Source organism: Protopterus annectens, chromosome 9.part0, assembly GCF_019279795.1.
Source record: "Protopterus annectens isolate FY-2018-M chromosome 9.part0, PAN1.0, whole genome shotgun sequence".
Classification (NCBI taxonomy): Eukaryota; Metazoa; Chordata; order Ceratodontiformes; family Protopteridae; genus Protopterus; species Protopterus annectens.
The window spans coordinates 1735065013-1735089057 of record NC_056743.1 but is presented as its reverse complement, the minus strand read 5'-3'; the positions used below and the strand labels follow the sequence as shown (position 1 = coordinate 1735089057).

Here is a 24045-nt window from a genome sequence, read left to right as displayed (position 1 = left end):
GTAGAGCTGTGCAAACAAGGTAAACACAGTGGAATGCAAATTACAGCATAAGCAGCTGAACTGTCCGCTAATCAACCAATTCAAGATAGAGGAGCTATTCTAAAAGCTATAATATAAAGCAACCATGTAGACTCTGTGCTGGTTTTCCACTGTGAATTCCAAAACCCTTTGGAATACAGCCATAGAAAGGAGTATACACACAGAAAAAATGTTAAGGGCTGCTGTTGCTTTAATTCATGTGTATGTGCAACAGGCTGAAGTCTATGTTGCTGCTGCTGATAAAAGACCAAGGCCAAGAAGGAGAAGAGCTTTCAGACTCCAGGTAATTTATCACAATCTACATGAGGTGGAAAGTGTAGAGCTCTACAGGTGGATAGAGACACACCACAGGAAATCTGCAACCTCTGTCATCCTCAACTCAGAGCTAGGGCAAACCAAGTGGAAGTCATCCCATTGGAGACAGAGGTGTACTTAGAATTTTAGCCACAGTTACCTTTCAGAGACCAACAGGGGACATGCTGGGTGTGTCACAGGCATTAGCATCCAGGATCCACTATCATTTCCTGAATGCTATGCTCCAGCATGCTAGTGAACACATATATTTTCCCTGTATTCCTGAGGATAGGTCTAGAAATATGCAGGAGTTCTACCCTGTAACACACTACCCTGAAGAACTGGGTGCCATAGATTGCATACATATAAAAATAAAGGCACCACCTGGGGAACAGGAAGGCTCCACATTAACAGGAAGGGCTTCCACTCGATTAACTGCAATGACATGTATAATGCCAAGGGAATAATCTTGAATGTGTGTGCAGGCAGCCCAGGCAGTTACCACAACTCATATATTTGTCACACCTCCCAACTGTATCATATGTTCACTAGGGGTGGTATCCCACAAGGTTTACTGGGGGTTGCAGGTTATGCACTGGAACCATAGTTGATGACACCCATCATACATGCACACAGACCTGCTGAAGAACACCATAATGAGACAAATGCTTAAACCAGAAATATCACATGTGTTCCGGCTGCTGAAGTTGCAGTTCTAGTGTGTGTGTGTAACTCAGCAATAATTATTTTCATAAGTAGTTTATCTAGCAATGAAAATGTGCAGCTTCTTGCACCTCATTACCAGTTGCGGTATTCACTGGAATAGCGCTGCAAGTAAAATTATTTATTTTGTAGTTTCTGCAGCAAAGTACATGATTTAGTATACTGTAATGTGATATTAAGTATCAGCATAATGGTTCACTGCATTTGCTATGTTACAATGACTTTTTCTTTTTCCTGCTTATTTAGTAGTAAACCAAAATATATTTGGTCACTCATCAGTGCTTTAGTTATGTTTGTATTATCATATGTAAGAGTTAAAATGGCTGTTTGGCATGCCACGGATAAATAATTTCCTTACTTCCATCTTTGCCAAAAGTTTAATAAAGACCTTAGTGGGTAGAGTACATCATAGTGAAGCTGTACTACATAGAAACATTATGAGTAAAATATCATACCAGGAAAAAATGAAAGAATAGACATTACATGGCTAATTGTTACCCATAAAGCATACTGTTTAAGTTTTGTTTAGAATAGCTGCATTATTTAACATTTAATTTCTGCTCCTCACTGGACATCAGTATAGCACTGATGATGTACAATTCCAACTCATATTACCAGGTCAATAATTCAGTAGGATTATACTGTATGTTAACTGCTAAAAGATACACATGAAATAGTGTGTTTATTAATCTGCTGGGTGAGTACTGTTGGCTAGCAGCTCTTCTCATGTCTTTTGAAGTCTGTTAGAAAAGGTTGTCTGGAATATTTTCAAACTTCTGTGCAGAAGAGACTTCTAATTTTGGGATGCTAATATGTAAAGTTTCATTTTAATAGTTAAGTATATGGGAGGGTGGGAGGATGACATAATGGTTAAGGTGTTTACCTTAAAGACACAAGGTGCAGGGTTTGATTCTCAAATGGGGTAACTGGCTAGGCTTCAAATGGCCCAAAAGGGTAGTTAGCCTAGTACTAATCTATGAACCTATGAACCTATGAACCTAAGATACAGTGGGGGAGCACTTCAGTAAGATACATGGATATGTGCTGAAATATTCACAGCATGTGCCATGCTACACAACATCATCCTGAGAAAACAGTTTCAGCAGGATCAACAAGAGGAAGAAGCACACATCCCACCACCAACCAAGGTCACCACAGCCAAATGCGGTGAGGAGTCAGAGAGGGAAGAAGCAGCTGCTGTGGGTGTAGGTAGATGTAGGTGTTCTCAATATGTCCTTGCTTTAGCTAAAAAACAGCACATAGTGCACACACACACACCAACTAAGGGCCTAAAACCCTCCTCCTACACACATACATATAGTAACATTGATGCCAGTCAACTCTCACAACCTTTACCTCCCTATGTATTGGCTGTGTACTGCTTGCATCAGACAGAGTCAGCCCTGAACTATGACTGTGGTGATTGCTGGATTCACAAGCTAAGTGTTGAACCTGGAGTGCATTGTGTAATAATAAAAAGGACAGTAACAACAGCAACATATCCTTGTGTATGCCATAACAACAATGTAGCTTTGCTCCCCCCACCCCCCCAAAAAAAAAAAAGAACAGGCAAATGATTCATTTTGATAACAAACCATCTTTGAAATGCTAAAAGTACTATCAAAGGAACTTCCCTGAAAAATGTTTACAAATTTAACAAAGAACATTTCATGGTAAGGTATTACCAATCATGTATATATGTGAAATGCCCTGCCAGACATGCCCATGCCACCATTACAGTTCTAATACATACAGATAAAAAAGTGGAAGCCTCAGCTAATCAAAAAATAAAAGTATATATATATATATATGGATCTACTAATATTCACCAAAAGCACATTTTACTGAAACACATTTGACCGTGCACATTTCACTGAAAGCACTTATCACCGAAAACACAATTCACTGAAACACATTTCACTGAAAGTTGTAGATGGCCTTTTCCCCACTGTAGTGCAACCCTGGAGTTAGTATATATAGTAAGGGGGGGTGTGGGGTGCACCACACCCCACATGGGGGGTGTAGCCCCCCACATATTTTAAATATTTTGAATTATATACATGGATACATATAATTGCAATATATTACTGATCTCTGACAATAATATATACATAAAATATGTGGAGGGCTACACCTCCCCACACCCCCCATGTGGGGGTCAGTGCCCCCCACCCCCCTTACTATATATACTAACTCCAGGGTCGCACTACAGTGGAGTAAAGGTCATCTACAACTTTCGATGAAATGTGTTTCGGTGAATTGTGTTTTCGGTGAAATGAGCTTTCTGTGAAAAGTGCACTCTAATTTGATTTTCTGTGAAATGTGCTTTCAGTGAATAGTAGTAGACCCATATATATATATATATACAGATATATATATATATATATATATCATATTGTCAAGATTTGAAATGTGAAACCATCACATTTTTGACTTGCAATGTCGATGTTTAGAGTAATAAACATGTTAAAATGTTGAAAATTACCCTTTGTGCAAATTTTTCGAAAAAAATTGACTTTATACAACTGTTATTCTAGCAGCTGTCTAACTTTACAAAGAGCATTAATTAAAATGTTGATGCTTGTCCCCCCATTCTGTTAGGCTTTCTCCAGATTTTTTCACTAAAATGTTCAGAGGTTTGTTTGTCTCTTTTGGCTTTTCCCGGTTAGGGGTTGCCACAGCGGAACTCCAGTCCGCTAATGTTTGGCAGTAGAGTTTTACGTACTGGCTTGCCAGGCCTAACGCACAACCTTCAATGAAGGAACGCCCATTCATGCATGTCACTACACAGAAGTCGCTCTAACTGAGAATGAACGGGCAATGTCTAACTGTGAGGCGACAAGGCTACCGCAGCACCACCACCGCGGTTTGAGCTAAAACGTTTGATGCTAAAATGCCGACACACACTCGAAGTCGTGTTCCCCATACACCTGCAAACCTGTAAAGTTTATCACTAGATATATCCAAATGTAACACAGAAGGTGTCAGTAATATGTGGTATACATTTCTGCCTTTTACAAGTCTGTACAGTGTGTATTAAGCTGTCCTTAAGCACGCTCATACTAATAAACATTGGGTATATTACATCTGTTCCAAATGTCATCATAAACACATTTACATTCCTAGTGAATAAACTCAGCAGTGAAACTATGCACTACCTTTATTTACATACAATGTCTCTGCTACACTGCTGTATTTCAATGATGTCTGAAAAGTAAGCCATTCAGATAGTAGTACAGCTCTAAATTATATCGGAAATGCCAACAGCTACATCATTTACTCGAGTCGATGCAAACTACGCATTTGGCCGATAATGCCATGGTCGATTGTATTGAGTCACATGCCATTATGCAATCGGACATCTTGAGTTAACATTTCAACCATCTACTAAAGGTTTTTCTGCATTTCAAATACCACACTTGTCAGTTTCAAATAAGGCATGTTCGACATACAGATAGTAAACCTATATATATATATATATATATATATATATATATATATATATATATATATTGAGAGAGAGAGAGAGAGAGAGAGAGAGAGAGATTTTTCTTAATTACATTTCAGCGTATACAATGTGTAGCTGACAAAATGCAAGTTGCAAGTATATATTCTCAAATTCAGTAATCCCCTGTACAAATATATCCCAAGCTAACCTCTTTTCTATGTTTTTCACATAAACAAATCTACTCACCTTCAGTTTCTCTAGCTACATGGTTGCCTTGTTACAGTATAGCTTTAGGGTTGTCAACATGGTGAAGTTGCAAATGAGATGTGAACTCATTAGAATCGCTGAATCCCAAATACTTGGCTCTGTATAGTAGATGCAAACATAGTGCAGGCACTCCATCAGTGTTTGTTTTTAATGGATTGCAACTGTGAATGATTAGTGGTAGGGAGAAGGAAAACACAACAGCAATGCAGACTGGCCTACATCCATTGGGTGTGTCAGGTTAGACTTCTAAAGTGTTTGATGTAATTCTGTCAAGGTAGGAAATGTAAGTATGCAGCACCCGATTCACAGGTTCTGTTTATTACCATCTGACCTCCCCTTCATTTGTTAGCAAGTGCATATTATATCTTTTCCATTTAATATCCTCACACATTTGCAGGACAATGATATAGAATGGCTTACAGACTGCATGTCTCAGATTATTGGTCAGATAAGAGAAGAATGGGCAAAAAACACAAAGAGGTAAGCAGAGCTACGTATTTGCAAGCAGTACTCATAATGGCTTGTGTGCTCACTTAGTGCACTACAACCAAAATTAAATAAACAAGTAAGTAACTGTTATATAGTTTCATATTACTGTAGATGATGTTACAGTTGGTTGTATGCAGAATTACTTCAATTCCTTGCTGTAAAGGTATTTGTATGGCAAAGAGGGATAATGCACCCTTCTTATGTTCCAAAGGCCTCTTGGAGTAAGAATTCGAATCCAGACCTATGTAGAAATATTCCACGTGTGCTAACATTTTGTAGTATGTATGTCATAGACTGCTTTTCTTCATTTCAAATACTTTTTCCTTTTTTTTTTTTTTTGTTGGAACCAGTGTTTACATTAAGCTGCATATCACACAAACACAGGAAATGGAGGAAATGAATGTCAGGTTTGGCTGTGCTTATCTCATTTGTGTGACATGAAGCAGTGTGCAAACTGGACTAGTGGCCCACCCAGAGAGCAGACAGAACACCTGCAGACAGGACTCAGACAGCCAATAATTGAACCCAGACACATTCAATTAATTCTTTTGTGAACCGTGCAAAGATGCTGACTGGTGTTGCATGGCCACTAACACAGAGTCCTTTACAATGATTATGAAATTAGGAAACATCCCATAACTAGGCCTGTGCAGCAGGTGTCAAGTGTAGGACAGGAATACAGATAGTCCTGGGTTCTAGTACAGGACGTGCAATCTTTTTTTACTGTTGTGACAGTTAAGTTTATAGCAATGAACTAAAAAACAGATGTGTAATTTCAACATTCTTGTGGCAACAGGTTGTGTAGGTCATACACTTTTACTGCTGTTCCACTTCCCATTATATTCACTCTCACTTATAATAATTTAGATATTTAGATACTTTAGATAGTGAGGCTGATATGAATTACATGTATGAGGGATGAGACACTATTACTGTGTTTTCACGTGTATGACTGAGGGTATACTGTCTACATTTCTGTAGGTATAATTCTGCTATCTGGACTTGCATGGCCTTCACAATTACATGAGATACATACACAACTGGATTTATATCAAATAACTTTGTCAGGTCACAAACATACATGTGTAACAGCTGAAAGTGTCACCTGTAGTTATGTAAGATTCCTGACTATGTCAGAGCAGCACTTCTTCTATGGCAAAGACAGGAAATCAACAATGTAGAAGAAAATGTTTCTCCCCTTATTCCACAGAGTAAAACTCAATCTTCCACAGTGTATAAATGCAAAAACAAATGTGCGAGGTCATTACATTTATGCCCCCGGTGCATGTCTGCAAACTTAACACACCTAACAGTTACCATCCAAGTCCAATATATATTTCCAGCCTACATTAGTAGACACCCCTCAAACTAAGGCAGGTATTAGATTAACCTTCCAGTGTCAATTACGTAATTCCTCCCTTCTTGGAATGGCTGTTCTCTGTTTAACACCTTGTAAATGCAGTCGGCGTTATTTCTCTAATTTGTGCACTACCAGTAAACATGATAACAGGAATTGGCAAGGATCCATCAGTTTTCATTGTTCTAGTTCAGCTGATAGACATGACTGGCACTAGAAGGGAAGATGCCCAGTTTAGACGACAGAAGTGGAGTGTCCAGAATATTTATTGGACTCCTAGTAAAGAGTCACAGCCAAAGGCTTCTGCACGGATACCATTCTGGCTCCCAGTACAAGTATGAGGCATGGAATAGTTTGGCCCAGGTGGTATTCGGTGTCACTGCTATCCCATGCACTGGAAAGCAGTGTAGCCATCATTCTAATGACCTAGACAGGCAGAAAAAGGATAATCTTAACCATTGGTTTAGGAGTTTGACACTGTGGATATCCCACAGCTGTGTCAGTATATCAATAAGTGAGTACTTGTAAGACTAAGAAAGCTAAATACAGGCAAGATTGGTATACATAATGCTCTTCTGTTCTTTTATGTTCTTTCCCATTTGCCACCAAGCATAACTTCATTAGGTTGGCTCATGCTGCTTGACTGGGGAGGCTTAGACAAGCAAGGGGTATGTATACAGCAGAAGAGAAGTGTGATTGTAGCTTAAAATGTTAAAGTTAGCATCTAGGGTGTTTTATACAGTGGTATTAAATTGACCTTACATATTCCAACTGTAAAAGCAAACATGCATACATTAGTCTGTAGCACAAATCAATTGTAGGAGTCAAACATTAGACTGTAATCAGAGGTTGTGGGTTCACATACCATGATTCACAACTGTACCACACTATTGTTTCTTCAATAATGTTTACATTACATTAAAAACTGTATTCCAATGGCACAAAATTCCTGCTGTAAACTATAATCTGTATACTTGGAACATGCATATGTGCAATATATACACATTTCAATGATTACTTTCAGCAGTCTGCATTATAGTGTGTATCTTTTAGGACATATACTTAAACGTAATACTTCATATAAAAGAATAGTATAATTGTGTTAATGCATTGTATGTCACATATGATGGTAATCATTTTATCTGTGTTTTTCTCTCTCCCCAGCCCTTATCTCTCTTTTTTTATTTTCTATTGTGTTGTTAAAATATCTCCATGTCATACATGTGTACCACATCACTAAATGCTACACAATACAATGAGGTAGGCCAGCCCCATTGGATCAGCCTGCCGCCACTCCACCAGCTCCAACACCGATGCCCAGCATGTCTGGGAACCAACCTGGCAGCACTGCCTCTGCTGCCCTGCACTATCTGCACCTTCAGGAAGTATGGCTCCAGAAGCTGGTGAATTGGTACCCTCTACGAGCAATGGTGGAAATGGTGATTTTATCACCTGCCAGGAATTGTCAGGGTTGGTGAGTAGGGATGTGCACCACACCATTGGTATATACCTGGACCAGATGAAGAGGTTGCTCTCCTCATGGTCCAAAGGAGGAGAAGATGTAAAGCACTCCACCCACCAGTGGAGTTAGGGGAAAGTGATGACAGTCCAGTCAGTAAGGACTTAATTCTCACTGTCTCCAAGCTTGAAGGTCACGAGCCTGCATTGTTCCCTCCCTCACCTCAATCATGGTATCTGTCATCCTTTTGTGTCCCTCACCATCCCTGTCTCTTCTCTTGTTTGTTTGCATTTTCTGCCTCACCTGCACAACTTACCTAACCCAGACATACCTAAGTCCCTTACCCAGCAGTCCTCTCTTACTGAATTTCAAAAAAATAAAATAAAAATAGGCACCTGTCCCACAAACAAAACAATACAAAAAAAAAAAAAAAGACCCCACTGTCCCATACATAGCTCTCTATTTCATACACTTGTCCACTTGACACACTTGATTTGGTCCAATTGACTATACAAAGTGATTACATTGTTGTCACCCATCTCTCTGGAGGTGACAGTCCAAGTTCAAATAATATTCTGCAGATCAGTTTTACTGTTGAAAAAATGGATAGCTATGGTTCTTTCCTACCTCCCTCCTGCACATTCATGTATTGCTTTCCATTTGTTTTTATCCCTGCTTGCTTCCCATTTCACCACTTTCCTATCTACCCCGTTTTAACACCTTTAATTATGTAAAAAATAGACTCACACACAACACACATATGTAGCAGAAAAAAGCAATGGATCCCTTCATGTTTTGGCCTCTAAGCTTGTGCAGAATTAGGCATTGTGTGGCAATGCCAAGCAGCAGTGACTGAGGTGCAGTTCTGCAGTTATCATCACTTAAACCTGCTGGACTATGCCAATACACAACAACACAAGCATTATAAAGAATTAGTGCCCTTGCAGTATACTGCTGTTTATTTAAAAATATTAAATACATGTGAATTTGAACCCAGCATCATCTGGGCTCCAAAAAAAAAATGTGTCAGTGCATTTACATCTGCTGCCACACAGTCAGTTAAGTCATACACTCAATACTAACTCTCAGAGTTTAGCAATGCAGCTCACATTTGTGCACTGCTTAATGTGCTAACATGGATGTCTAGGAATGTGGCTCATCTTTGCACACAACATGCAAACAGAGAAAAATTAATGAAAATGTGTATCTTGCATGCACAAACTCTTTACTAACTGCCTAACAAACCTGCTGCTCACTGCAATACGGAGAACTAAAGATTATTATGTATTACTGCAGTTTACTGTCCATTTCCTGTTTATGACATGAAATTACATGTGAAAACATAGCAAACTGAAGGCCCTATCTAGCAGTATATCACATATTTACACTACAGCCATGTGTTGCCTCCTCCTTCAAGCACTGCAACCCTGGTGTACTAGTACTTTTTCCAAATGTATATCAATTGCACTACATACATTAATATGTTGTCTGATATGCAATGCACATCAATCTAGTAACATGAAGAAGTAGAACTATTGACTCAAAAGGCTAAACAGCTTTATCTGCAAGGGCATGGAAGGAGTTATCACGGACCTTATCCATAGGGACATAGGCGACCTTCCACACACTTAACCCAACTCATTTTGATTCTGTCAAGGGTAGATCTTGCTTAGTAAACCTAGTGGACTTCTTTGATAATGACCTCAAACACCTAGATGAGGGATAACAGGACATGCCACCGATGTGTACTTATCCCAGCCCTTTAACACAATCCCCCATTCAATATCATAGAGAAAATCTACCACTTAAGGATTAACCCATGCATTACTACATGGATAGCCAACTGGCTCACCAACAGAATGCATACTGTCAAAGTTGGGCAGTGCACCTCCACCACTAGACCAATTACCAGTGGAATACCACAATAATCTGTGCTGGGTTCTCAACTGTTTGGAAAATAGTTCTCTGATATCCAGGCAAAGGTAGATGGCCTATGGCTTACCAAGTTTGCAGATGACTGTCAACTGGGCACACTCATATTGAGTCCTCCAACAATGTTAACATATTACAGAAAGAGCTGTCACAGACAAATGATTGGTGCCACACTCACAGACTGAACCTTAAAGCAAAAAAGCTTTATTGTCCTCTTTGACAATGAAGTTCCTCTGCCAATTATGATATACATAGCACTGCTATAAGCTCAAACACAGTGTTGTGAGACTTGGGAAAACATGTTGATAGCAATCTACACTTCAATCATTATGTGTCCATAGTGGTCAGACACACATTTCTTCATTGCACACTTCATAACTAAGGGCATCACATCTAAGACCAAGAAGGTAGTAGCACCACTGTACTCGACCCTTATCAGATTAATAATTGAGTACAATGCTCCCTTCTGTCTGCACCTCACCAGACATCTGCAGCAACTGGAGAAAGCACAGAGGTTTATGACCTGGAGAATCCACGGCTTCCAAAACATGACATACATGGAAAGACTGTAAGGCCTGTCACTGTACTCAGTATCATGCAGGCTGCTGAGATGTGACCTATACCTAGCCTACAGAGCAGTCTCAAAATCAAATTGGGCAAGAATAACTTGCTACAGGGATTTCAACCTAGCCTGTGAGATAAACAGAACATGCTGGAGAGACAGCTATATCTCCCAGCAATTGCTACTCCTCTGTGATTGGCTCAAACTGCATGCCAAGCAGTGTTCCTCAATGACCATATTCAAGCACAACCTTCACAACTAGATGGGTGACTGAAAATTCACCCTTGAGGTGGCAGCTGCCCTCATGGACAGGGGCAGTCAGTTCTGATCACAAAATTGGTCTGCTGACAATGACCAACTAACAATGCTCAATAAGGGTACTTGTGTTTTTACACAGCTAGGCTTGTAAACACCATAAGGCCATTAGCCTAATAACCTCCTGTGACTCTATGAAGCTATGAACCTATGCAGGCCTCCCAACATCTTCTCTCTAATATTGCCTGCTGATGTTATCCACTATAAGTTGGTCTGCAGCCTTATAAGATTCAGACTTGTGCCAGTACATTTGCATAAAGTACTGTGTATTGTAATCCATGCACCTAGATAGGTAGGAGTTATGTTCTCGTTGCAGTCAACCATGTGTTACCTAGCCAGAACAACAGAAGTGTGTATCCTACATTTACTGCCCAATCCCATGGATTGATAGTATTTTGATATTTGCACATGCCTACACATCCATTTCATGCAGGCCTCGCAATGTCTTCTCTCTAACATCCTCTTTTGATATCATCCAGTAGAGGTTGGCCTGCAGCCTTGTAAAAGTCAGAGTTGTGCTGTGTCACTTGCATAAAGTACAGTATACTGCAGTCTGTGTACTTAGATAGGCAGGGGTTCTGTTCTTACTGTGTTCAACTTTGCGTACTTTTGTGCACTTGCTTCACATTAGAGAAAACATTCTACAGCAGCATGTGGGACATTGCTTTTACCATCTTCTTCTCACCAAACTCTGCTGATTTGCAGATGTGCAGTATACAAGTCAGGGCAGGGTCAGAGATGGGCTATAGTCTAGGCACAAGTCACCTCATCCTTTCCAATACAGATTTCAGAAACAGTGTTTTCAGTCTATCCATGTACCTCACTGCATGACTTATAGGACCTGTATTTTCTTGGTGTGAAACCACAGTGGTCTGTCCAGCTGCTGCAGGTGTCTGGTGAGGTACATGCAAAAGGAAACATTATACTCTGTTAGTGTTCTGATGAGGTTTGAGTACAGTGCTGTTACAACATCCTCAGATGTGGATACAATGGACTGACTTCTGAGGTGCATGATGTAGCCTTCCCATACCAATGTGTACACTTGGTCAAAGTTCAGATTGCTATCTACATGTGTTCCTAGATCTTGCACCACTGTATGGGGGGAGTGTTATCAATGGTGTACTTACCAGGAAATTTCACTTTACATAAAGCCCAAATCCTGACACATTCTGTATTTATTCATAGACTGTGAGGTTTTGACACCAATAATTTGTGTATGTTAACCCCTGTTGTAGTAAAGTACCATCACTGGTGGACTGAATTATTGCAACCAATATGCATGAATCAACAAATTTGATAAGATACAGGTCATATTCTGCAGCCTGGACTGTTGAGAAATAGATTCCAAACAGTATAGAGCACAGCACAGATCCTTGAGATACAACAATGGTGATAGCTCTAATGTTAGAGGTTGACTCACAATCTTTCACAGTATGTGGTCTGCCTGTGAAGACAGTGGTTAATGGTCAACTAATGTAAGTGTTAATTGCCAGCTGGTAGAATTTGTTAATGATACTTGAGTGGGAGATTGCATCCAAACCATAGGACAGCTCAAGATAGGCAGTATGCACTGTCTTACCTTCATGCAGGCCTATCACACTGAATAAATGGGCTGTCCCAACATCACAGATCACCTATAGTGTGACTCAGAAAATATACCTACCTGACATGGTTTGATGCACACTTTAAAAAACCCACCAGATGGACTATGTTCCCATAGAAGGGTGTACATCAACATGCATCCATATGAGGGGGTGGTGACAGCACCTGATGCATGCATGTATAGACACATCCTGACTCTCCTGATCTATGAGGCAGACCAACATGTCATCTTGGACCTTTTCTAAATGGACACTAAAAATATCCTGACTGTGTGCAACAGACATGTGTGAGTTGTTGATACTACATATATGTCTGTTACACCTGTCAGATGTCCTCAAAGAGCTCATGAACATTATGCAGGATGACAAGGCAGTTGACACAAGTCAAGGTAGTCACTCCACACAGACAGATGCGGCCATCAACACATATATCACCAAGTGGGTAGAACAATGATATAGGTACGTAAATATGCAAGAGTGTGTGAAGTGACCTATATCTCTTATCCAGTGACCAAGTCCATAGATCAGGGCTGTCTGCTAGGCCCTTTCCTGTCCATGATTTAAATTACAGACATCAAGAATGACATACGCATCCTGTGTCCCAACATCTGTTTGGAGAACTACAGATTGTGGATAATCACTGATTCCAACTGTGATATTGGTATAATACAGACAGTATCAACACACACCAAAGATTGCTGCCATAGTCATGTCAACACACGAGATTAAAAAAACAAGCATGCGGGGATTTGTTTTGTTATGCAAACAAATGCACAAACCAAGGATCACGTAAATGTCACACCCTATCAGCAGACCAGTTGTAATGTGGTCTGTGTCTTGGGATATATGGTATGTGGAATGTCCATCAACATGTGCCCACATTGTTGAGTACTCCCTTCTATGCAACACAGCTACTGAGTGTGTACAGGACATCCACAAGAAATTCCATAATACCTTCATAGTTCCCAGCCTTCACTGCACCAATACCCGAGTACAATGCACCCTTCCTCATGTCCCTTCCTACACATGTTCCAGTGATGTGTAACTGAAGTGTACCACCTTTGCCACTGTGAACTGTTACTCATCTATGTGTGCATACCTAGCTATTAGTTTTGCTGCATAAGCATTACTGCCTGATGGCACAGAACCCCCCCCATCAAGGTGTAATACCACCTTTCAGTGATGCACTCAGTACATACATAGCTGTTTAACATCATTGATGGTATGGTTTACATTCATGACAGTGCAGGTTGTGCTATATATATATATATATATATATATATATATATATATATATATATATATATGTGTGTGTGTATATACTATGGTGGTGGTGCTGCGTTAGCGTTGTCGCCTCACAGTTAGACGTTGCCCGTTTGGTTCTCAGTTACAGCATCTTCTGTGTGGTGACATGCGTGAACGGGTGTTCCTTCGTTGAAGGCTGTGCGTTAGCCCCAGCAAGCCTGCACGTAAAACTCTACTGCCAATCATTAGCAGACTGGAGTTCCGCTGTGGCGACCCCTAACGGGAAAGCGAAGACACAAACAATATATATATATATATATATATATATATATATATATATATATATATATACATATGGATACACTAAGAATCTCGAAGTACTGAAATCTTCGAGACTGAATACTCAAAAGTGAAGTTACGCAAAACTGCACTATGTCGAATGCAGAAATATCGAATCTGGTATCATGGTGTCGCGTTTGTGATGGGCTGTGTGGTTTGTGGAGTTATCTGGGGTTTCAAGTAAGTGATGTTTGTGTAATGGTATTGACTAGGGATTTTAGTTTGTGTGAGTGTGTGTAGTGGTGTTTTTTGTGTGTTTGTGTGTTTAATGCGACCTCAGAGTTAGTATATATAAGTAAGGGGGGGTGAGGGGTGCAGCCCCCCACATGGGGGTTACTGGGGGGCTTGCCCCTGCTTACAGGTAGGGTAGGTGTGTGTGTGTGTGTGTGTTATGTTGTGTTTGTGTGTGTTGTTAGGTGTGTGTGTGTGTGTGTGTGTGTGTGTGTGTGTGTGTGTGTGTGTTATGTTGTGTTTCTGTGTGTTGTTTTGTTTGTTTTAATGTAGTTAGGTAGGTGTATGTGTGTGTGTGTGTGTGTGTGTGTGTGTGTGTGTGTGTGTGTGTGTGTGTGTGTGTGTGTGTGTGTGTGTGGTCACGATTGTACTATTAGTGGTTTTGAGTGTTCGGGTATGTGGGCATTTGACTATTCAGTCTCGAAATACTGAAATTCGACATTTCAGTATTTCAACATTGTCTAGTGAATCCATATATATATATATATATATATATATATATATATATATATATATATAATGTTAATGTTATGAAGTAGACCCATATATATATATATATATATATATATATATATCTGCCATGCACAGCAGTCAACTAACCTGTAGTGATCATAATGCCAAGTGTCTCTCCTCACATCTTCAGCAATGTTAGTTTTCAGGAGAGTATGCTTGATTACACTCATAGATTGCTGACATGTCATACTAATTGTACAAGTGTGTTGGTGCAGAACCATCTATGTTAACTCAGAATCACTTATGATGTGTCAGACACATGGGTATTACTGGTGGTATTATTCAGATAGTGTCCATGATTATGCATGCTGGTTTTACTGTTGGCCATGAGCCTGTAATTGTGTACCACTTGTTGGAAGCCTTTGCTGATAATACAGACATATTCAGGCAAATCAGTTTGCAGAGCTTCACAATATGCACCCAACCCCAGTTGTATATAACATCCCTGATAGATGTCTTCTCCACTGTTCATGTCTGCATGCTTATATCACTCAGACATCTCCACTCTAATGTCACCTTACCTGACATTCACATAATATGCACTTGTCACTGTGCAGTCCATACTGTGCCATATGGAGATGTGCTAAGTATTCCTGCTGCAACTGTCTTTTTTTTACATGCCCTTGTGTGTGGTGCATTACAATGTTTCACCTTTCCTCCTTCCCGGTGTTCATCCCTAAACTTCATCTTTGTGTCCTTATTCAATAAAACACCTCCCATAACTGTTTATTTATGGCAGCCATTGCACCCTTACAGATCATTCACACAACTTGTACAGACTGCTTGGAATGGGATTCTACAATTCCCTGCACTGTATACACTGTCCTGTACCGTCCTTTGAGCATATACATTAATATATGATAAACCCTGGTGGTCACTGTTGCATTCCGCACAATCCCGCTAACCCAGTTTGCTCTGATGTAAATAAGTTTGCTAGCTGTATTGCTTTACACCATTTCCTGGCTGCCAACACTGTTGCCAGCCACGAAACCTTGCTTGTTTATGTTTGAATGCAGTGCTCAGCATGGGTATGCACTAAGTACTGCTGCGCATCGTGCAACCTTGCACAAACCTATAAACTCCATGTAGGCTTTGAAAGAAGTCTACATGGAGTTTATTGAATTCCAGAGATAGGGCATATTGCTACATACCAAATATGTAATGCTTTATATATTATCAAATATAGTAGAACATTAAAAGAATGTATAGGTGAACATTTATCCTATATAAAATGGAAAATACCTACTAATGCATTATATAAACATGTCTGTAAAAGGTGAGAGTCATTTCTTTAGTTTCTCAGTATTACAAAAAGAGGATGAAAATAGTAAGGGGTTGTGATATATCCAAAAAAAAAAAAAAAACAGAAAAAAGCTGAATATAGATGAATTTCAGCATTTAGCGCTGATCAATCACCAGGTTTAAGTGGTAGTTATAGTTTAAAACCTACATTAAAAGCATGCACCTTGACATGGATGCTAAGATTCATCTCTAGGGCTTTGATCCTGAGGTGAATGTTTTGGCATTCATGTCTTGAACACATAATAATGAGATCAGAGACTGATCAAAACCCTCCAAGTTAAGCAATATTCCGATATAATAAAGGTGCTTAACAAAGTTTATTAAGCTCATTTCAGCATTGTCATGCTCTAGATTTGCACTAGAACATAAACAATCACAACAGAACAGCAGCAATTAGCTCAGACAGTTTTGAAAGCTGTGATATACGTCAGGATGTAACACTTCTCTTTTTGTGTGCAGTGTATGAAATTTATTCCATCTTTTAAAGTTGTTACAGAATCAGATACATTTCATTTCTGGTCACTGTCTTTGAGGCAGCACTTAGTGTGTTATACCTTTCAAAAGTGTAAAATATTTTGTATTTCTGCAGTTTCATGTCTTGCAGTACATTGGAACAGTTAAACCTTACTGTACAAAGACTTGCAAGACAGTACTAAATGCAGTCATTATAGCTTTCAAAGCTGTAAAACATTTGACTTTTCTGCATGTTTTTTCTCTTTCTGTAACTCCTATTATGCAGGTCAGGTAAAATTCCATTATGATTAGAGCTCTTTGTCATAACCGAGTAGTTTTATGTTCTTGAAATGGATGTCATGATTCAACTTTCAAGCTTTCATTCACTCCACTCCTGAGGTAAATTTCTTGACAACCATTTTGCAAACATACAGCAACTTGGTTATGGTCAGGTATCCAATCACTTGTTCATGATAATCTATGTTATTATATATGTGACAACGTTTGCTGGAGATGTTTGTCCCTATTCTTCTATTAAAAATGAGCCTGCAATCATTGGGCATCCCAGTAATCAAAGCATGAAAACACATTTGCATATAATTTTATTTGTTAGGTAGAATCCTGACCAGTTTATTTTGGTGAATGGCGATCTCACTGAGATAAGTGTTGGCAATTCATAGAGAATTGCACTGCACATACTACTATACCTTATAGTAGCACCCCAATTCTCACCTTAATGTACCTCTACAAATACATCATAACCTGTTTTCCTGTCATGTTGTTAATCTTCGTTTGCAAGCTTCTGAGTTATACACACAGACTGCAGTTATAAAGAGATTGGGAACACATTTCCCACTAAATTCATTATCTTACACAGTAGGGTCCTTTTCTAAAATGATTGTAAATATTATATTTACATACTTTGTGTTCTTGATTGTTGACACATCTTTGTTGAGCGATGAAAAATGTTGTTGCAGCATGTAAATAGTTTTGATAAATAAAAATATATTCACCTATAGAGAGAAAAAAATATTACAACAGACCTAGGAACATTTTAAGCAATAGCTTATGATAGATGAAAAAAATGAAACCATGCATGCTTATCACTAACATTTACTAATGCTCTGCTTTGTCATTACTGGTATTGCCAAAATGAAAACAGATTAGGGGTTCATTTTTATAAAGCACTCTCCTAGATACCTAACCTTGTATTAGTGGAACATATGGTAGCACTTTATACTTCCCAACCTCAAATGTTCACACATCTTCAGTTAGTAGAGCATATAGCCGTAACTTTATTCTTCCTTACTTCAAATGCTTATGCATCTTCAGTCTTTAAGAGGTATCTATTTGTCTCAAGTCATTTATCAGAAAGGTTATGGAAATCTATAATTTTTCCAAGTCTGATACAGTAATATAATGCATGTATTCATGTGTGCACATATTTTTGAGTGTGTGTGATAAGAAATGTTGGTGTCTCATCTTCATCAACTCTGCAATATATTTAAAAAACATTTAAGATGCTGCTACACTGAGTGGCTCTCTGTCATAGATTGTGTTTCCTGAGAAGGTGTCCATAATGGTAACTAGTCCCATAACACATCTATCTGGATGTAACAGAATGGGTTAACTATGCTTTTAGTTGACCTGATAATCCAATGTGAGTTTTAGTCAGCTGTGTTATTAATTGATGGAAGATGTGGTTGGCTATGCTGTGGTGAAACTAACCTGTATGGTTGTGCGACCCCAGAGTTATTATGTATATATAAATAAAAGGGCATGGGGTAAAGCCCCCATGTTGGAGGTTGTAGGAGCAGAGCTGTAAAATCAACATCTTAGATACATGCAAGCCGGGGTGTGTGTGATTGTGGTTACTGTTTATTTCTACTAACAATGAAAAATAGCATATTTTTTAAATCAGGTATAAGAATACATGAGGTAATTGCAAACGCTGAAATATAAATTTCAAGTTATGGATATTAGTGCCTTTGCAATTACTGCCAAGTGGACTGTTTGCGGTGATTAAACTGTGTTTCTTACTGTAAAAGTCAACTAAAGTTGCAGTAGACATATACCTATATATATATATATATATATATATATATATATATATATATATATATATAGATATACCTACATAACTTATTTATATATGCATATGCCTTAATGACTATTGACATATGTCTATGTTTATCTGTTTACACCTGGTTATCTACGTTTGCTTTTCATTCTGTCATATAATAAACATAACAATGTCTATTTTCAAGTAATAACAAAAAAATCAATCCACTCAAACAGCAGACAAGAGAATGTTAATTTGATTCCAATCATCTCAATTTACAGTGTCCAGTCTACAACAGGTTATATAGTAATATGATTGCACTCTGAAATCTATGCCACCCTGTCAAAGTGCAAACTTTATTTTAAGATACACTACCAACTCTTCATAGAATGAGTGGTTGCTCCAGCGCAGACCCATGGAATTTTCGGTTTAATAAATCTAAACATGAATAAGCTTGCACTGATTTCCAGTTGAAAAAACAAAGTGGTAGTACATGGAACACACTGATTATGCTCGAAGATCAAGGAAAATATAAACTTGTTAAACATATCCCTGTATAAGACTCGGTCTTAAAAGTGCTTAGGGAAGATTAACAGAAGCTTGTTTAGGAACTCAGTGCTGTTAATATTGGGTCTCACTCTGGGAACTAACAGCGGTCAGTGCTGACCATCAAAGAACATCAGCAGAAGGAGGTAAAAAAGCTTTTTAAGCCTGTTAGAAGTTCACTGTGCCACAAATGTGTGTCAGAATGAATTGTCTTACAGTTTTTAAAACCATTAGTTCTGCCTGGTCTGTCAGACTTAAGCGATTTTCCAGCTTTCACTTTAATAGGCAGTAAAACACTTTGTGCTCGTATACTTTTTCTGTAATTGGTATTACATGGAGCAGATAAAGCTCCATGTGCTACAAAAAATTGTGATTAGGTCACCAGTCAAAACCCATTATAATGAGTTCTTGACACATCCCAAGATTCAACTCTCAAGCTTTTCTCTCAAAACAAATTTCTTTACATCCATGTCTCCAACACATAATAGGTTGGATATGTCTGGGTCAGCTAGAATTTTCTTCAAAATATGGAGACATCCCCTCTCACAAACAATAATACATTGTGAGCACCACGCTTGCACACTTTTTTAAACCACTACTACACTTTCTAAGAGAACAAAGTAAAATGTTATACACTGGTATGTGTATGTATGTATATATGTGTGTGTGTGTGTATGTATGTATATGTATATATATATATATATATATATATATATATATATATATATATGGTTTACGACAGAAATCGTGCCCCAGAAGATCAACTGTCGCAGAAGACAACAGAAGGTTGAAACTGAAGATCGAACAAAAACAATCTAGGAATGGGTATCAACATGGGTCAAGGTAGGGGAGATGTTTGTAGTTTTGAATAATACGAACACCTACCTCAACTCATGTTAACACCGTTCCTAGATTGATTTTGACTTTGGGTTAAGTGAGTTAGGGTTGTCGACTATCAGGTAAGTGTGCAGAGTGATTTTGTAATAGTAAACCATATGAGTTACTATTAGGGAGCGGTCAGGTAAGTGTCGGTACTGATTGTGTTTGGGTTATGGGATAAGTGAGTTAAGGTCGAAACTGATAATCGTGAACTCAAACAAACAATCTAGGAATGGGTTTCAACATGGGTTAGGGTTGTAGGGAGATGTTTGTAGTTCAGAATAATATGAACACCTACCTCAACCCATGTTAACACCGTTCCTAGATTGATTTTTGACTTGAATGTGTTTTGTTTGTTGATTGTGGTGTGTTAAGTGTATGAGTCATGTTTGTGTACCATCGGTTTGTAATAGTAAACTATATATATATATATATATATATATATATATATATATATATATATATATATATATATATATATATATATATATATATATGTATGTATGTATGTGTATATGTATGTATATATGCACACAGTCATGTTGTAAGATGGTTTTTATTTGTGACATTTATTAATGTAAAAATAAAAATAAAAATTATTGAAAAAAAAAAAAAAAAAAAAAAAACATTCTTGCAAAAGATTACCAGATCTTGTAAGAGAAGGCCTCAATGGAAGTATCTCAACTCGTTGCTCACCAACAACAAGTTACCTTCAGCACAGTCGCTTACAGTAAGGCAATGCTGAACTATTGCGAATTAGAATTTATTAGTAAATAATGACTTAATTGTTCAGCATACCAATCCCCACTCATCAGATTGAACAAGAATGGGGTTACTGTAAGTTGTAGCTTGGTTGCCAGGATCATAAACATTAAAAGGCCACCCAGGACCCATTTGTGAGATAAGTATGACTAAGACATAGTGGATTTCCATTTGGGTGTGAATGAGTTGGTGCAGAAAACCATAAAGGACACACAGAGAGACATGTCAGAACTGTCTAGGTGAGAGACAGATGCAGGTAAAAGTCCGGTCCTTAAATGAATCCCTCCTTCATCAAGAATGCCTAGGTAGAAAAAAAAGGTAATTGGTTTTAACAACTTCTGTGACTCCAGGGGGATCCAGTAATTATTAGCCTTGGATGAGATAATAGGTAGTCCTACTTGTTTTGTAAGTGATGGCCTGCATCTCTCATTCAAGCCCTTGCTACCCCCATAATTCCTTTTTAAGAAGAGTCCATCTAATGGAATCCCAGCTTTTTAAAACCCTAAACTGGACAACATTAAGGTGGTTTTGTCCAACACAATACATTTCAATATGAAGTTGACTCCTGTATCTGGAATGAGTCCATGTATGTGTAGTTACAGAGACTTGGTTTACATGCAAAGAAAGTACTTCATCCATACCTGGGCTCTGCACTTACCATGCCTTCAGGCCTGGTGGAAACTGCAGCAGTGTTTCCATATTTGTCAAAGACAAGATCTCATTTAGACTGATACCCAGAGACCCACAAACCAACCTCCCAGAACTTCAATTTGCCATGTAAAAGAAAAGCTATTAGAATACTACAGAATCCCCCCATATCTAAAAATGATTGTATTAGATTCCTAGAAACTTTGAAAGAAGAATTTATTGTAAGCAATAACTGCATAATCGTAGGTGACTACCCAGACGTAGACCAGAGCACCTTTACTTCCAGTGTAGGGTATGCCTGGTAATTTTTGGGATTTGATAAATAAGGAGTCTGTGGACCAAATATTTTGCAAAGCCAGAAGCCAAAATATTCTGCATCTAGTTCTCACTAGTATTTCCTATACCTGCTGCATTCCCCTCTTCTCTACATCCCCAGTTAAGCCAGAGCATAAACTTGTGACATTTACTCTCAAAATCACCATCTTCTCAGCAACCAATGTCTTCATATATAAGACTTCAAAAGAGTGAACTTTAGGCAATTACAGAATGAAATCTCTAAGTTTACCCATGGCATCACTACCATTAACAATGACATAACAGACAACTTCACTATGGAGATTTATCCCCACTTAGACAAATGCATAGATCTAGCAGTCCCAACCAGAACCAGATACAATGGAAAATGTAAAAGCAACCCCCCTACAATGGCCAACCAGTATTAACAAGCTTTATAAAAATATAAAGTCTCCTTACACTTTACAGCAAGGCAAGAACTCCTGAAAATGAGGATAATATACAAAATGTTATCAAGAAAATAAAAAGCACTGTATATTCCAGTAAAGCAACACATGAACACAAGTTGCCTAACCTGCTGAAGAAAAGGATAACTGCAATCCATTTTTAGAAATGGTAGAAAACTAACAAACACCACTCATAGGTTGGGTCTATTTTACATAGACGAAAAATCAAAATCACGAATGCTCAGATGAGGGAAAATGCAGGTAATCAAAGTCGCTATAGTGGGGGGCTGTGCCACCCACACCCCCCTAAAAATATATTCCAACTTCAAGATCACACTACAGTGAGGAAAGGGCAAATTTTCCGATCTTCACTGTACCGCGATCTCACAATATTGATTTCAATTACGTGCATTTCCACTCATATGAACATTCGAGATTTTGATTTTTCGTCATTCTTATAGGAACCCCATAGGTTCATAGGTGTTTATTAGGTTAAAAACCACAGGGGCCTTTTTAAGCCTAGACATGCATCCCAAATCTCTGACAAGTTCTGATATCCTTGATAAATGTAAGCAGGAGTTTGAGAGATGAAACATTTACAAGCAGTGGCCTGGGAGCTGAACAGTTTACAGTTTGCCTGTGTCCATTACAGACATAGGTGCCAAACCAGGTATAAATTTCCTGTTGCCCATCCAAATGACCAAGTTGCACTTGAATTCGGTTAGGGAGGAACTCTGCTTCACATGGATGGAGAGCCTGTTCCATAGACAGGGTAGTCTCTGGAATACATACTTGTCTTTCCAGCAGATCCTATTTATATTAGAGGCAAGATTTAAGTCTTTAGAATGGGTAATTCTAGTGCTGTTTGTTTTGTGGATGTGCAGGAGGTTCATCAGAGTGCAGTCTGCCAATGCCCTGTATGCCAGGCATAGATCTAACCTCAAAAGCCTGTAGGAGAGATAATGCCTTGAGGCGGTCTGCATAGGACATTTTGCTTATGCCCTATATTCTTTTAGTGAAGAACTTCTGTGGACATTCCAGTTTTAGAATATGCCTGGTTAGTGGTTAGGTACATACCAAAGGGGGATATTGGACTCAATGATAGGTCTGATGAATGCTGAATACAGTGGAATAATGACTTCCTTGGACTTTGGTTATAAGTTGCACAACATAGAATGATTTCCTCCTTACTGTATACTGCATGAACATAAAAAAAAATTAAATATCTGAACCTTTCCTTAATTGGACCAAACCTCTCTGTCCAAATAAGTTCCCTGCTGATTTTACCTAGGAAACACCTATTCCAACACCACTCTTCTCAGATTCCCTTACCTGTCATCATTACTAAAGAACATGTTCTGTTTTTTTTTTTAATTCTCATTTAATTATCACTTAAAACATAAGCACACATTTATTAATAGAAAACAAACCATATTAATATTTGTATATACATGCATTATATAGTACATACATTTTCTTTCTTTTTAACAATTATTTACTCCACCAGCACATCATTTTCTTAGTTTCTGCCTTCCTTTAAAACTCCTTCTGAACATTATTCTCAGTGCATTGGGCTTAAAAATTCCTTTTACTTCTATGTAATTTGTTTCTTTCCCTGTTTAAAGATTTCTCTGCTAGTTCTTTTATTCCCTTTACAAAATTCAGTACTTCAGTTAAAGTTGCTTTAGATTTTGATTTCTATTTTTCTAGTAATTGTTTTTTTGGCAGCCAAAATCATTAAACTTAGTAAGGACTTACTATGTATAATAAGTAAAAACAAAATCTTGGCCAAGAGTAGGAGGAACAAAGCCCAACATACTAACCCCCCCCCGACCAAAG

General features: G+C 38.4%; 1 protein-coding gene across 1 annotated transcript in view; it reads right to left on the bottom strand.

Moving 5' to 3' along the window:
* The window catches only part of LOC122812233 (adhesion G protein-coupled receptor E2-like), a 1024993-nt gene that overhangs the window by 377215 nt on the left and 623733 nt on the right, over positions 1–24045 (bottom strand). Inside the window, exon 9 of the mRNA XM_044084590.1 lies at positions 17491–17582. The gene's annotated coding sequence lies outside the window, so the exon portion shown is untranslated. The remainder of the gene's footprint in view (positions 1–17490; positions 17583–24045) is intronic.